This window comes from Natrix helvetica, assembly GCF_964273705.1.
Source record: "Natrix helvetica genome assembly, chromosome: 2".
NCBI lineage: Eukaryota > Metazoa > Chordata > Lepidosauria > Squamata > Natricidae > Natrix > Natrix helvetica.
This window is the reverse complement of record NC_138552.1, coordinates 603,555-621,188: the sequence shown is the minus strand read 5'-3', so window position 1 is coordinate 621,188 and position 17,634 is coordinate 603,555.

Here is a 17,634-nt window from a genome sequence, read left to right as displayed (position 1 = left end):
TAGGAACCTGTTGGATCTTCCACTTGGTGCAGAGTTTGTTTCCCAGTTGATGTCAGGGTAGTTAAAATCTCCCATTACTATTGTGGTGTGCTTCCTACATACCTTAGTTAGCTGACTAGCAAAGAGTTCATCTTCTTCCTCTGCTTGGTTGGGTGGCCTGTAGTATAGACCTATGGCAATGTCATTTCCCCCACAACCTTTAATATTGACCCAAATGCATTCAAGATAGTTCTCATTATTGTTGTGCTCTATTTCTGTAGAGACATCTAAGGATTTTGAGTCCCGAATTGCGTTCAACAAGACTTCCAAAGTTAAAATAAATAACAATGGGGATAATGGGCAACCTTGTCTTGTGCCTTTTTGTATCTTGAAAGTTGTTGACAAATTTCCATTAATAATAAGTTGTGCATTTTGTTGCTGATAAATTGCTCCAATCGCCTGCCGCAATCGTGGTCCCATATCCATCTTTTCCAAAGTCTTGGTTAGAAAGTTCCAGTTCACTCGATCGAAGGCCTTCTCTGCATCCAAGAAAACCAGCACTGCAGAGATCTGCTTATTCTTATCAAGATAGTCAATTAAATCTATGAGTTGCCTTACATTCTCCTTCATATGTCTGCCTTCAATAAATCCTGCTTGATCATGATGAATAATCTCTTGGATAACCGGCATCAATCTGTTGGCTAGTACCTTAGCAAATATTTTATAATCTGTGTTCAGAAGAGATATCGGCCTGTAATCCTCTGGTTTCTTAGGGCCCTCTTTATCTTTAGGTATCAATGAGATAAAAGCCGCTTTCCATGAGGGAGGTATTTTACCTCCTTGTTGTATATTACAAAATAGTTGTGTAAGATATTCAATCATTTCCAGTTGTAAAGTTTTATAATACATTGCAGTCAAACCATCAGTCCCTGGAGCCTTAGCTAATTTAAGTTGATTTATAACTAAAGTGATCTCATCAGCAGTTATAAGACGTTCCAAGTTTGCCTTTTGACACACAGAAATTTTAGCAACCCTTTTTCCTTCCAAAAAATCATCTATTAACATGTTCTGTATATTATCCTGTGCATATAGCTTAGTATAATAGTCCACAAATGATTTTTTAATCAACTCTTGTTGATATACCATCTTCCCTCGAAACTCAATTTTGTCAATAATTCTGTCATTCATATTCCTTCTCAAAGTATAAGCTAACCACCTACCAGGTTTATTAGCGTTAGCAAAGGTGTTATGTTTAGCAAATTGTAAATTAGTTGCTGTTTGTTCTGCTATAAGCATCTGAAATTGATCTTTCAACAGCTTTAGCGCCATCTGGGGCGCCTGGTCATTCGGGTTTGTTATAAGCAGCTGTTCCTTGCTTTTTATCTCATCTTCCAATTCCATTCTCCTTTTCTGTCTAATTTGTTTATGTTTAAAGTTCATATGTATCAAGACCCCACGCATATAAGCTTTACTTGCATCCCAAACTGTTTCAATGGGAGTACCCTTATTCATGTTAAAACTGAAAAATTCCTTCATGTGTTTTTTAAGTTCATCAACATTTTTTTCGTATCTAAATAAATTTTCATTTACTCTCCAAGACCTTCTTACGTTCATTGATGTCCTTGTACATCATACATTCCTGTTGTGGCCCAGCCGGTGCCGGTGCCGCTGCCACCAGACTCCGACAGCGAGGTGTCCTCTGAGTCGGCTCAAGAGGAGGTGGGGGACCCTGGACAGGGTTCCGACGCTGAGCAGGGCGCAGAGAGGCTGGTTGGCCACCAGGGGGCGCCTGAGGCATGGAGCAGTGGTGAAAGCCAAAGGAAGGGGGCTCCTGATGTCATGCCTTGGAGCAGTGGAGAGGAGTCACAGGACAGTGAGTCAGACAGCAGTGAGCTATTAGATGCTCGTTACCGACGTGCTACCCAGCGTAAGGAGCAATTGAGCAATTACCGGAGATAATGGCTCTCAGCTGCTGATCATTAGACTCCTCTCCAGACTATAAAGGGACTGCTTGTGGACACACCCTTTGCAGGAATCAACTGATCATTGGAGTTGGAGAAGCTCAGATCTGTGTCGTACTTTGGCAGGCTGGATTGCTGCTAAAGATTTTACCTGGATTACTGTCAATCTGTTCCCTGGACCTTGGCTGCTAAGGTGATTATCTGGAGCTTGGTAGCTGGATTGCTGCCAAGAGGTGTCGCTGTAGCTGGATTGCTGCCCAGAGTGCTATCTTGACCTTGGCAGTCTGGATTGCTGCCAAGGTGGAACCTGTATGTCAATAAACATCTTTGAAGAGACTTTGTGTCGGAGTGTCTTGGTATACAAGAGGAGGGGGTCAGAACACATTCCAACAAAAATATTCTCCTTCATTTTTAAATAAAGTATTCTAAATGCTCACTTACAATACAATACAATACAATACAATACAATACAATAGTAGAGTTGGAAGGGACCTTGGAGGTCTTCTAGTCCAACCCCCTGCCTAGGCAGGAAACCCTATACCGTTTCAGACAAATAGCTATCCAACATCTTCTTAAAGACTTCCAGTGTTGGGGCATTCACAACTTCTGGAGGCAACTTCTGTTCCACTGATTAATTGTTCTAACTGTCAGTTGTGACTGTCACTTCATAGATATACCAATCTTTCATTACTTCCTTATTAAACTATCAACACCAAGAATCTTTATTGTTAGTGTTATGATAAGCAATAATTGGATATGAATATTGAATGATACCCGAGATTATATATAAAGGTTAATAATAATAACAATAAAAAAGAGAACTAAATTAGACACAGTTAAGTTTTGATTATTAGGGGGGAAATGTTGTGACATAGAATATAGCCAAATAAAGAAAGGATAATAATAATAATCTATATATATGTATGGGTATAATATAAGGAAATTGGATGTAAATTGTAAGGCCTCCCGGTGGAACGGGCGCGCAATTTGGGCGTCCTCCTTGATGCCCGGCTGTCTATGGAAGATCACGTGGCAGCCGTGGCGAGGGGGGCGTTCCACCAGGTTCGCCTGGTGCGCCAATTGCGGCCCCTTTTGGACCGGGAGGCCTTGCGCACAGTCACTCACGCGCTGGTGACGTCTCGCCTGGACTACTGTAACGCTCTCTACATGGGGCTCCCCTTGAGGTGCACCCGGAGACTGCAGTTGGTCCAGAATGCAGCCGCGCGGGTAATTATGGGGAGATCGAGGTTCTCCCATATAACACCCATCCTGCGCGAGCTGCACTGGCTTCCTGTGGCCTACCGGGTGCGCTTCAAGGTGCTGGTTACCACCTTCAAAGCGCTCCATGGCACAGGGCCTAGTTACCTGCGGGATCGCGTCCTGCCCCATACATCCCTGCGACCCGTCCGCTCACACAGAGAGGGACTACTCCGGGTGCCATCCTCCAGAGAGTGCCAGAGGGCGACGCCCAGGAGTAGGGCCTTCTCTGTAGTGGGCTCCACCCTTTGGAATGACCTCCCCCCAGACATCAGGACAACAACCGACCTTCGCTCCTTCCGTATGAAGCTGAAAACCTACCTGTTTCGACTAGCTGACCTGGCATAATACTACAATCTCTCCAGCCCAGGGCATTTTTAATTGGTAATTTTAGTTTTTAAGGGTTAATTTCACTGGGGTTTTAACTTTTTTAGGTATTGTAACTTATTTATTTATTCTTACCTCCTCTGTACGCTATATAATAGTTTTGTACGTCGCCCCGAGTCCCTGTGGGGAGAGGGGGCGACTAATAAGTTCAAGTAATAAATAAAATAAATAAATAAAGGAGGATCAGAAAACGTTGTTATTAATACAATTAATACAATAGTAGAGTTGGAAGGGACCTTGGAGGTCTTCTAGTCCAACCCCCTGCCTAGGCAGGAAACCCTATACCGTTCCAGACAAATGGCTATCCAACATCTTCTTAAAGACTTCCAGTGTTGGGGCATTCACAACTTCTGGAGGCAAGCTGTTCCACTGATTAATTGTTCTAACTGTCAGGAAGTTTCTCCTCAGTTCTAGGTTGCTTCTCTCCTTGATTAGTTTCCACCCATTGCTTCTTGTTCTGTCCTCAGGTGTCTTGGAGAATAGCTTGACTCCCTCTTCTTTGTGGCAACCCCTGAGATATTGGTACACTGCTATCATGTCTCCCCTAGTCCTTCTTTCTCTTAAGCTAGACATACCTAGACATACCCAGTTCCTGCAACCGTTCTTCATATGTTTTAGTCTCCAGTCCCCTAATCATCTTTGTTGCTCTTCTCTGCACTCTTTCTAGAGTCTCCTCATCTTTTTTACATCGTGGCGACCAGAACTGAATGCAGTATTCCAAGTGTGGCCTTACCAAGGCATTATAAAGTTATAATAATTATATATTATGGATGTTTAGCTAGAATAGGATATAAGGATTTAATGTTAATGGAGGCTTTTATAAATAAGTAAATGAAATGCCGGTATGTGGTTATGTATTAAATTTTGCTATATTTCATGATGGACGTTTAAACAATTACAGTCAAATAAAAGTAGAGGTATGATGATGGTAATATGTATAAACATTGGAGTTAAGACACTAGAGTTAATATGAATTATACTTGATGACGGTAGAAGAGATGCACAAAAACCGTTTGTAACCAACTGATACACTTTCTACAGGATGTAAAGAAGGAGGATTTTTATGTTTGTTTTGAAAATTAAAAATAAATTAAAAGGTTTTTGGCAAAAAAAAAAGATATCTTTATAATGACTATATACATCACTACCTAGAATTATGCATAATATCACCAATCATCTATTAAACGTACATAGATTCATTATTATCCTTATCCTTCATTTTAAAACAAAGCATTCTAAATTGTTCAATTCATATATATGTCAGTCTTTCATTGTATCGTTATTAATCTATTTAACAACATAATTGTATTATCACTTATCTCCTTCAATTAAAACATAAATAAAACATTTTTCATTTCCAGATTTTTTTGTCCAACCACTGATAAACCAAATCCCATATCTTATAAAATTGCTCATTTTCTTGTTCTCTGATTTCAAATGTCAATTTGCTCATTTCAGCACATTCCATTATCTTTCGAATAACTTCCTCCTGTTTTGGTATTGTTTCATTTTTCCAATTTTTTGCAAATACGATTCTAGCTGCTGTTAAAATGTTTATAATCAAATATTTCAAGTCTTTATTGTAAATTTCTGATATGTTTCTCAATAAAAAAAATCTCTGTTTTAAGGTCTATGTGTTTGTGTATCATTTTCTCCAACCACATGTGAATCTTAGTCCAGTATCTTTTTTTTTATTGAAAAAGTTTTATACAAAGAAATTTTCCCCCTTTTTACCCCCCCCCGACATATAATGTACATCACATATAAATACTGTACCCCCTCCCCTCCCCCGTCTTAAAATAAATTTCTCATTCAAATATTGTACCCCCTCACCTCCCAACAATCATAATATAAGTTTCTCTTAAAGTAACAATAGCCCATTAACCCCATCTTCTAGATTAATTAAACATGTATATTTCCCCACCCTCCACCCTAACCCTCCCCCACCTCCCAATCAAACCCACCCCCCTGACTTCCGCTATATACCACTCTAACAATTCCAAGCATCCCATATATTATTTACTGTAATCATCTGTCAATCTAAACATTCTTACCTAAAGGCTACATAGTGCTTCCTAGTCTGATATTTATTCTGTATGTAATCAATCCATTTTACCCATTCCTGTGTATAATTCTCCTGCTTCTGACCTTTTAAGAAAGCTGAATTTTTTGCCATTTTGGAAAAACCCCACCACTTTCTGAATCCATTGATCAATTGTCGGTAAAAGTCCAGTATCTTTTAGCTTCAATACAAGTCCACCACATGTGGTAATAAGAACCCGGTACCCGGTACGAGGAAGTCACTTCCAGTTTGCTCGGAGGGTGGTTTTAAGCGCTCCGAAGGCTTCAGGGAAGCCTCTGGACGTTCCCTGAAGCCTCCGGAGGGCCTCCGGAGGGGCGGGGTAGGCTCTTTTCACCCTCCCCAGGCTCCTATAAAGCCTCTGGAGCCTGGGGAGGGCGAAAAAAGCATGTAAAAATTGGGGGGGGGGGCGTGTTGTGCGTGCATGCGCACTGGGGGGGCGTGTTGCATTATGGGTGCAGCACACCCGCACACGACCCCCCCGCGATCCCCCCACTTGTGGCACGCGAGCCAAAAAAGGTTCGCCATCGCTGGCCTAGAGAGTTGCTCCTGCATGGCCCCCTTGGGAGTCTGACAACCAATCAGAATACAAGCTCAAGATCAAAGGCTAGGGAGGGCATAAAACCAGGGACTTTCAGCATCTCTCTGTCTCTCTTTTGTTCTTCTTCACCCAACATCTGGAAGCATCTGATCCCCCTTTTCTGTTCAGGAACTCAAGTCATGTGATCCTGTCCACCATTAAAACCATCTTTCCAAGCAGCCTCCATGTTCCCAGTGTCTTTTTCCCCCACTTGGAACTGAAGCCAGGAGGACATTTCTTCATCTAAAAATAATATGGAGGAGAGGACTAACCCACGTGGGATAACCGTGGCCTGGATCGTCCTGTTCTCAAGACTAATCGTGCATGCAGCTTGCTTAAGGGCCCTGGTAAAGTAGAATAAAATATGAATTAAAATATAAGAATGAAGACGTGCATAAAAGGGACAGGAAAATGTCATCAGCCTCTAACCACAAGATGTTCCAGCCAATGTAGCTATGTCAAAAGTCCAAACCACAAGGTTCAAATAAAGTTCGTTAATGACACACAGTCCATGCCTGTAACAAAAGGAGTAGTAAGACCCCCACCTACTTATAAGGCAGCGATGGCAAACCTTTTTTGGCTCGCATGCCATAAGTGGGGGGAGCGCAGGGGGGTCGTGTGTGGGTGTGCTGCACCCATAATGCAATGCGCGACCCCCCCAGTGTGCATGCACACACTACAGGCGCTCCCCCCCATTTTTACATGCTTTTTTCACCCTCCCCAGGCTCCAGAGGCTTTGTAGGAGCCTGGGGAGGGCGAAAACAGCCTCCCCCGCCCCCCAACGCCTTCTGGAGGGTTCAGGAGGCTTCCCTGATGCCTTTGGAGTGCTCAAAACGACCCTCCGAGCAAACCGGAAGTCCGTTCCCGAACCTCCGGCTTGCCCATAGGGCTGGTTTTTTGCGCTATGTAGGCTTCATGGAAGCTCATGAAGTCTCCGGAGGGCCTCAGGGAGAGGGGCAGGGGAGGCTCTTTTCACCCTCCCCAGGCTCCTATAAAGCCTCTGGAGTCTGGGGGAGGGCGAAAAATGGCTTTAAGAAAGGGTGAACTCAGCTGGCCAGCACGCGCATGCGCGCTGGCCAGATAACAGGGCAACGCCTTGCGTGCCCTGACAAATGGCTCCGTGTGCCACCTGTGGCATGCGTGCCATACGTTCGCCATCACTGTTATAAGGCTTTTTCCTCAAAATAACCAATAAGAAATGAGTTAAGTATTTCCGTCTTGTGCTGCTTTTGAGAATGTATAAGAACGCGTGCTTCCATATCCATCTTTGGATATGGGACCACGATTTTGGCAGGCGATTGGAGCATTTTATCAGCAACAAAATGCACAACTTATTATTAATGGAAATTTGTCAACAACTTTCGAGATACAAAAAGGCACAAGATAAGGTTGCCCATTATCCCCATTGTTATTTATTTTAACCTTGGAAGTCTTGTTGAATGCAATTCAGGACTCAAAATCCTTAGATGGCATAGCTATCAGGCAAAAGGAATACAGAACTAGAGCATTTGCCGATGATCTGGTTGTTACCCTTTCACATCCTTTGAAGTCAATAATCCAGATGAAAAATATCATAGTAGAATTTGGCATGGTGTCTGGGTTTAGACTAAATCAAAACAAAACGAAAATGATGGTTAAAAACATGACAGAGACTCAAAGAAAGAGACTTGTAAGTTTAGCAGGTTTTGAAATAGTCTCCAAGGTCAAATATTTAGGAATACAAATAACAGAATCAAATACAAAACTTTTCTTAAATAACTATGAAGTGTTGTGGCAAAAGATACAGAAAGATCTTGAAGTGTGGAAAAAATTACAATTGTCTTTGCTTGGAAGGATCTCAGCAATTAAAATGAACATTCTACCTAGATTTATCTTTTTATTCCAGATGATTCCGGTGCTCAAATCAGATAAAACTTTGTTAAATTGGCAAACAACATTAAATAAATTTGTTTGGAAGGAGAAAAAACCGAGAGTAAAGATGAAGATTATGCAAGATACTCGTGAAAGAGGCGGCCTTAGACTCCCAAACCTTCGATTGTACTATGAAGCCGCGGTACTAACGCATGTAGCAGATTGGTTTGGGAAAACAAAAATGGATTTGCTGAATATAGAAGGCCATGATCTTGTTCTGGGATGGCATGCATATCTTTTTTTATGAAGATAGGGTGGATAAAGTGTTTAACAATCATGTTCTCCAAAGTGCCTTGATGAGAATATGGAAGAAGCACCGGCTCAATTGGGATTATAAAATACCGCTTTGGTTGGATCTTGCAGACACCATGGGGATTATGAATATTAAGTCACTCGGGGGTTGTTTATATAAAGATGTGCTTATTGCTGATGGGGACGAATGGAAGTTAAAAACTTTGGAACAACTGTTGGAAGAAGGAATTATTTTAAATTGGTTACATTACATACAGCTACAGAAGAGATGGGAAGAAGATCGTAGGGTCGGTTTTATGGATAAAGAAGTGGAACTGATCAAGCAGATAAAAGAGACTGGCCCAAAACAAGTTAAAAGAATATATAATGTACTGTTAGAAAGAGACTCAGAGAGTGAATTGGTTAAGGATTGTATGATTAAATAGGCTCAGAATTTTGGTGAAGTGGTCATGTTGGAAACGCGGGAAAAAATATGGGTTCAGAATGTTAAATTTACACAGTCACAGAATTTAAGGGAGAACTTTTATAAAATGTTTTACAGATGGTATTTAGATCCTAAAAAATTATCATGCATGTACCCAAATATTCAACCAAAATGTTGGAGATGTGGGTGCCTAGATGCTACCTTTTTTCATGTATGGTGGACTTGCAACAAGGTTAAAGCTTTTTGGATAAAAATATGGTGGGTTATGCAAAATGTATTTAAGAAAAGAATACAATTCACTCCGCAAATGTTTTTATTGGGTATAGCTAAGGATTTTACTAAAGGGGAAACAAAATTGGTCTTGTATATGGTCACAGCAGCTAGGTTGTTGATCGCGCAACATTGGAAAAAAGATTTTTTACCGACAATTGATCAATGGATTCAGAAGGTGGCGGGGTTCGCTGAAATGGCAATAATTTCAGCTTTCTTAAAAGCTCAGAAGCAGGAGAATTATACACAGGAATGGGTAAAATGGATTGATTACATACAGAATAAATACCAGACTAGGAGGTATTATGTAGCCTTTAGGTAAGAATGTTTAGACTGATAGATGATTCAAGTAAATAATACATGGGCTGCTTGGAATTGTTAGAGTGGTGTATAGCGGAAGTCAGGGGGGGGGGTTTGACTGGGAGGTGGGGGTGGGTTAGGGTGGAGGGTGGGGTAATATATATGCATAATTAAACTAGAAGATGGGATTAATGAAATATTGTTATTTTAAGAGAAATTTATATTATGATTTATATATGTTTAATTAACTTAGAAGATGGGATTAATGGGCTATTGTTACTTTAAGAGAAACTTATATTATGTTTGTTGGGAGGTGAGAGGGTATTATATGTGAATGAGTAATCTATTTTAAGATGGGGAGGGGAGGGGGTAAAGTATTTAGCATAATATTTGAATGAGAAAATTTGGGGGGGTTTGGGGGAGGGGAGGGGGCATAGCATCTGTATGAGATTTACATTGTATGGTGGGGGGGTTAAAAGGGGGAAAATTTGTTTGTATAAAACTTTTTCAATTAAAAAAAAAAAAGAACGCGTGCTTCGATAATGAAGATCGTTCAGAAATTCGCAAGTTAGCCATGGGATAGCTTTCTGAACCTGGCAGCCTAATAAACTCCTCCTGTATCCTGAGAAGTCTAAAGCCTGTCATTTTCTGCAACAATTCTGGCGACCACAGCAGGGCTTAGAGCGATATTTCGCTGAGGACGGAACGGGCCGACTGGTGCCCCATCGAGGCCGTCTTGCCCATCTTCAGGCGCTGACGGAGACCTTCCTCCAGGAGAGGGCTGACAACCTCTCTTGGACATCCGGAGGACACCACCGATCCAAGAATCTGACCAGGATCAGGACAAGTTAATAAAAATTATGCCAGCTGAGAAAGAAGACGCCTGCACCCACTCAGTTAGGAGTGGAAGAGGGGGCCCGATCACCCCCCTGAGCCTGGGATAGCGTCCCTTCCAAACGGAACCGGCGTATCCTAATGAGGCTCTAGGTTTGTGTGGGTGCAGTTCCTGTTGGTGGCTGTGATTCTCCGGGGCCGCAGGTCAGCAGAAAGTGTGTTAGAAATAGAACATGGGGGGGGGGAGCGTTCCTCAAACACTCAACAAGTGCATGTTGAAAAACTTTCAAGAGAGCTTTTAGTGGAGATTATGGAGATCCCAAACCCAACCCTGGGGAGCTAAAAAGACTCTGTGAGAACGAATGGCCAACCTTTAATATAGGATGAAACCTGAGGGCACTTTTAATCCCTTCGGGGGGATTAATCCCTTCGGGGAGAGGGGGCGGTCTATAAATTTAATAAAATAAAATAAATAAATAAATAAATCCAGACGTCATTTCAAAAGTACATCAGATCATAACCGATGCTAAAACTGGTCACCCAGATCAATATCAGTATATTGACCAGTGGCAGATAGCAGTGCAACAAAATACTGACTGGCTCCGTAAATGTAAAAAGGAAGCCGTAAAGGTTTGTGTGGCCCGAATAAAAGGAAATGGCAAAAGCAAGGTCAAAATGAATCACCCCTGGGGGGGAGGGGCTTCACATCGCAGTGAGAAGATGGCCGTTCCGATCTCTCTGGAATAGCCGTCTAATTCGGATCATCTGGACGACTCAATCTGAGTCTAAGCCGTCCCAAAGAGGCGGTGAAAGGTAGGGGGAGATCCAGTGGTCCCAGAGACATTCGCAAAGTCTGTGGTGACCCGGAAAAAGCCCCCTTTGCCACCAGGCTGCTGAAGATGCTGACAGCCCCTACACGCAAGCGCAGGAGAGAAGCATGTCGTGTTGGTGAGAGTTTTTAAACCCTTTTTTCCATGGGAAAGAGAACACCCTGAATTTGGAAACTTAATTTAAAATAAGGCTGACTAGAGAGAAAAGCGGCAAAGATCAGTTGGCCAATTGAAGTCCCTTTTTTCCCCCTTTTTACTTTCGGAAGCCAGGCTGGACTCGCATCGTAATTCAATGTGGATTGGCTCATTGCGCTTCTTTATGCTTTTAATCTTGGACCTTGTGGGGGACATTGAATATACTTAAATCTTAATTGCCCTGAAGATTCTTTTCTCCTTTATTTCTGGTTTGGCTACTTTTGTTATATCTCTGTTATTTTTCTATAAGAAAAGTTAAAGTTTTTAAGACGAAGAAGCAAGCATTGAGAGTTGATACAATTAACACTGCCATCTAGTGGACTTGAAACATTGTTACTAGAGAGAAGCGATTCCCTTAAAGGTTATTTGTTTAGGGCTGAAAGGGACAGGAATACATTTGTTTGCACAGCTGTTTTCTGTGGAACTTTCAGTATCTGGAAACTTACTTTAGACTAAATAGAAGCCTTAAGGGAAAGCCCAGAGTGACCTTGGAAAGACTCTTATCTTAAACAAAAAAAGAGACTTAATCTATTCTTTTTTTCTAGCTTGGTGGCAGTTTCTATACTATTCTTATATTATCTTGCTGGGAAGATGGTGATTATTTTCCCCTTGGCTCTTTGAAGTATTGATTTTTGATTTTTTTTAGTTGCTCTCTTTATTTTATTCTTATTTTTTGAAGATTTTAGAGACAAATGGATGGTTTACCTTAAAATATAAGTAAATTGGATTGAAGACTTTTTTTCCTCTCCTCTTTTTTATTTTCCTTTCTTTTTCCCTTCTCTTTCTTATTTTTCTTTTTAAGTGAAAGATTTTCATTTTTTCTTCTTTCCCCCTTCTTTTTTCTCCCCCCTTTACTTATAAACTGTTATCCTCCTAAGTTGATGTTCAAATTTTTGTGATATTAACTGGACTAGATTATAAAAGAAAAAAATTAGAAGATGAGTAGAAAAACAACACCTATTGGTTCTACAACAACAACCCCTGCCTCCTCACCAGCAGGAGGACAAAGATCAATACAGAATTGATGCTTCAACAAGAAAAGGAGAAGGGAATAACTTTAGATTCAATCATGCAAGCGATACAGAAATTACAAACAGGAACTGATAGTAAGGATGAAAAGTTAGACACCATTGTAAAGAAGACTGAGAACATAGAGCAGCAAACCCAAAAAAATAGAACAAAAAGTTGCTAAAATTGAAGGAAAAATTGAAGATATGCAAAACTGGATGATAAAATATGAAGATAGAATCCCAAAAATTGAAGAAAAGGTTCAACAAGAAGAGAAGAAGATTGAGGAGTTAGACAGCAGATTGAGCGACGTGGGAAGGGAGAGCAGTGGAATATTAGGATGGGAGATGGATAGGTCTGAATTCTTTTTAAGATTTCAAAACATAGAAGAAGAAAGAGGAGAGAACTTAGTACGGATAATATCTGAGATATTGATAAACGTTTTAGAGATATCCCAAGAAAAGTTGATGGATGTCATAGATGAAGCATTTCGAGTATATACAAGATATGCAATGAGAAATGCTCTTCCAAGGGAAGTCCATGTAAGATTTACCAAGAAAGCAATCAAACTACAAATACTACAGAAAATGAGAGATTAGAATATAAAGGCAAGGAGGTTGTAGTTCTGAAACAAATTCCGAGAAGAGTGAGAGAGAAGAGAATATCAATTCTTGACTAAGGTTCTGATTAAAAAAGGTGTTAACTACAGATGGCTCATACCAGAAGGTCTATTATTTACATGGCAAGGACAAAGATATAGAATAGATACAATTGACAAGGCAGAAGCTTTCTATGCAAAACATTTCAGAGAAATGGCTGAGAAAACTGGAAAAGATGAACTAGTGTTACAGCTACTGGAGACACCTATAATCGAGACTGAAAAAGTAGAAGGAGCCGTAGGCGGAATTGATAAGGAAGAAGGTGTGGTGGGCGGTGCAAATCTCAGAGAACAACGAGAACCCAGATCAACTAGAGCGATAAATCCTGTATATAAAGTATAAATATGGAGGAAAAAAATGATTACAATCAATATAAATGGACTTAACTCAGCAATTAAAAGAAGGAAAATATTTCACTAATTAGAAAAACTAAAATTCGATTTAATCTGCCTACAAGAAGTGCATATTCAAAAGAGACATGAACACCTACTAACACAACCGAAGCTTGGGAAAATATTTACTACACTGGCAAATTGCAAGAAAAGAGGAGTGATCTTTGATATTAAAGATACCATTCCAGTGAAATTAATCTATGCAGATGAAGAGGGAAGAATTTTGCTGGTGGAAATTATGGATAATATTTAAAAAATACTCTTAATTGGAATCTATTTTCCTAATGAAAATCAAGATGAATTTTATAAAAAAATTGCACAAAAAAATCTCGGACTAGGACTATGTTGATATTTGTATGATGGGAGACTTTAATGGCATTGTAAATCAGAACATGGACTATAAAACACACAAAACAACAAAGTTAAATAGAAAACTGCTTCCGAAATCCTTCTTTAGGATGATAGATGAAATAAACTTGAAAGACATACGGAGAGAAAAAAATACTACAAAAGAACAATATACTTTTTATTCAAATAGACATTCATCATTTTCCAGAATTGATATGATATGGGCTTCAACATAATTGATTTGCAATGTACAAGAAATTGAGATTGAAACAAGCACATGGGCGGATCATAATCCAATTACAATTAAATGGAAAGGCCAAAGGACAATATCTAGATGGACATTAAATAATATCATATTGAAAGAAAAAGATTTTATACAGAAAATGGAAAAAGAATTAACTTTTTTCTTTAAAGAAAATAGATAAGAAGATACATCAATGCAGAATCTTTGGGACACAATGAAGGCTGTTATTAGAGGTCCGATAATAGACTATACAAGGAAGAGAAACTTAAAGAAAAGACAAAACGCATAAAGCCCTAGACAATGACTATAAAAAACTTGAAAAAGAGTTACAGAGATCTCCACAAAAAAAAGATGTTAAAATAAAAATGGATACAATCAAACATAAAATGGATCCATTGGAAAAGGAAGAACTGGCACAAAAAATCAGAGGCACTAAACAGAATTATTTTGAAAATACAAATAAACCAGGCAGATGGCTGGCATATAAATTGAAAAAAGAGAGAAAAGCAAAGAAAATATTCCAATTAAGAGATGAGCAAGAACAATTTCATTATGGAAATGCTGAAAAAAATAAAATTATACAAGACTACTATGCTAAGCTGTATCAACAAGAGAAAATGGAAGAAGGGGGAGTTAAAAAATATTTACAGGATGCTAATCTTCCCCAGATATCAGATGAAACTAGAATAATGTTGGAAAGTAAAATGACAATGATGGAGCTAATAGAAGCACTTAAAAAACAAAATAATGGAAAAGCCCAGATCCAGATGGATTGCCTGTGGAATTTTACAAAACATTTGAAGAAACCTTGTCTCTCCCACTTTTAGAAGTCATGAATGAAGTGATATCAGAGAGCAGAATACCTAAATCATGGTCAGAAGCATATATTGCTTTGCTACCTAAAGGGGAGACTGATCTAACACAAACCAAGAACTATAGACCAATATCTTTATTAAATTCAGATTACAAATTATTTGCATCTATATTAGCAGAGAGACTCAAAAAGTATCTAAATAGCTTTATCCACTCTGAGCAAAATGTTTTTTTTTACCAAAGAGACAAATTAAAGATAATATGAGAATGATTTTGAATACTTTGGAATACTATGAGGCCCATCCCCCAAAACAAATGGCTTTGATGTTTCTTGACGCACAAAAGGCTTTTGACAACATGAATTGGCAATTCATGTTTTTACAATTGGAACAGATGAATTTTGGTAAGAAATTTATTCAAACTATACAAATGGTATATCATAAACAAACAGCAAAGATAATGGTAAATGGAGAATTGACAGATTCTATTGAAATAAAGAGAGGTACGAGACAAGGTTGCCCACTATCACCGTTACTATTTGTCTTAACATTAGAAGTCTTAAACAGAAAGATCAGAGAAGAAGAAGAAATAAAAGGAATGAAAATTAAAAAAGAAGAATACAAGCTATAAGCTTTTGCAGATGATTTGGTTTTTATCCTTGAAGACCCACTAGAGACAGCACCCAAATTATTAGAAAGAATAGAGGAGTATTGAAAAGTAGCAGGCTTGAAAATAAATAAAGACAAAAAAAGATTCTGACAAAGAACATACCATCAAGACGAAAGGAAGAGTTGGCAGAAGCCTTGCAGATTCAAATCACAAGCAAGGTTAAATATTTGGGGATATATTTATCAGCTAGATGTAGCACTTTCAAGGAGGATAACTATACTAAGACTAAAACAACAAATTGCGACTGACTTGATGGAATGGGAAAACCTACAACTATCAATGATAGGAAGAATCTCTACAATTAAAATGAACATTTTACCCAGAATTTTATACCTGTTCCAGACAATTCCAATCAGATTGGTCAAGGACTTTTTTGAAGATATAAATAAAATAGTCTTGAAATTTATTTGGCAAGGGAAAAAAGCAAAAATAAAACTTAAATTGTTACAAGATGCTAGAACAAGAGGAGGATGGGGCTTACCTCATTGGGAGTTATATTATCAAGCAACAAGCCTGATGTGGATTAAGGAGTGGATAACACTAAAAAACTCCAGATTATTGAATGTAGAGGGTCATGACTTACTTGTTGGGATGGCATGCTTTTTTATGGTATAAGGGAACTAAAGCACATGGTTATTTTAGAAGACATTACATAAGGGAGGTCTTGTTATTAAATTGGGAAAAGGTTAAAAGATTACACTACTTAAAAACTCCAGCCTGGATATCAACTATTGAAGCATTTTCATATCCAATAATATATAAAAAGAAACAAACAGATATGTTGAAATATTGAATACAGAGGGTGAACTCAAATCTATTCAAGAGTTGAAACAAGAAGGAATAGAAATGAATTGGTATTCATATTTACAGATACAATCTAGATATAATGAAGATAGAAAATCAAAAGTTATTTACAATGAAATGATGGAGTTAGATAAAATCTTAACAGGTACTGATGAAAAAGTAATTTAAAAACTATATGGATATTTGTATCATAAACATCCAATTCACATTATCGAAGGCTTTCTGCGCATCCAGAAACATCAAGGCCATTTGCTTCCCAGAGTGGACCTGATAATATTCCAAGGTATCCAAAATTGTCCTTATGTTGTCTCTAATTTGCCTCTTTGGTAAAAAGCCATTTTGGTCCGGGTGAATGAACCCATTTAAGTATTTTTTCAGTCTCTCCGCCAGTATAGAAGCAAATAGCTTATAGTCTGAATTCAACAAAGAGATAGGTCTATAGTTCTTAATTTGCGTATGGTCTGCCTCCTCTTTGGGTAGCAATGTAATGTATGCTTCCAGCCACGAGTTAGGTATTTTGCTTTCAATCATTACTTCATTCATAACTTCTAGTAATGGAATGGCCAAGGATTTCTCTAGTGTTCTATAGAATTCCACAGGAAGGCCATCCGGTCCCGGGGCCTTCCCATTATTTTATCTTATATTATATGTAATAATAATAGAAAGCTAATAGAAAGAAATATACAATAAGGACTTGAAATATTTGATCATAAATGTGTTAACAGCTGCTAGAATTGTATTTGCTAAAAACTGGAAAAATGAGAAATTATCAACAGAGGAAGAAATTATTCGGAAAATAATGGACTGTGCTGAAATGAGTAAACTTACATTTGAAATTAAAGAACTAGAGGATGAGCAATTCTATAAAGTATGGGATTTGTTTTATCAATGGTTGGATAAAAAAACCTGGAAATAATTTTTTTTCCTCCTTTATCTTATCTTATATGTAATAATAATAGAAAGCTATACTTAATGTTGTGAAAAAAATTTCCTTTCTTTTCTCTCTTTTTATATATGTTAAGCTTTTACTATGAAACAGACTACTTACTTATACGATATAAGAATAATAATGTACTTAATGTATAAGAGTGAGATGATTTAAACTGTTAGGTATGATTGTAGCTGGTGACTATTTTATAATATAAAATGGAATAATGATGATGTAATGAATAATGGATATAAATATAGATTGAAATACTTAATGACCACATGGCTTGACAAATAATAATGGAAAATTATATTTGGAGTTGTGGATGATTGGAAATTATATGGTTAATGGAAAGCAGAAATGTGTTATATGAATTAATGAGAATTTTTTGACTTAATCTTTATCCTTATTTTTTAGAGATTGGTGATATAATTTTATAAAGACTTATTGTTACCTAGTAGATAATTATGGATGTAAAGAAACAAGGGTTGTCACAAATGAAAGAATAT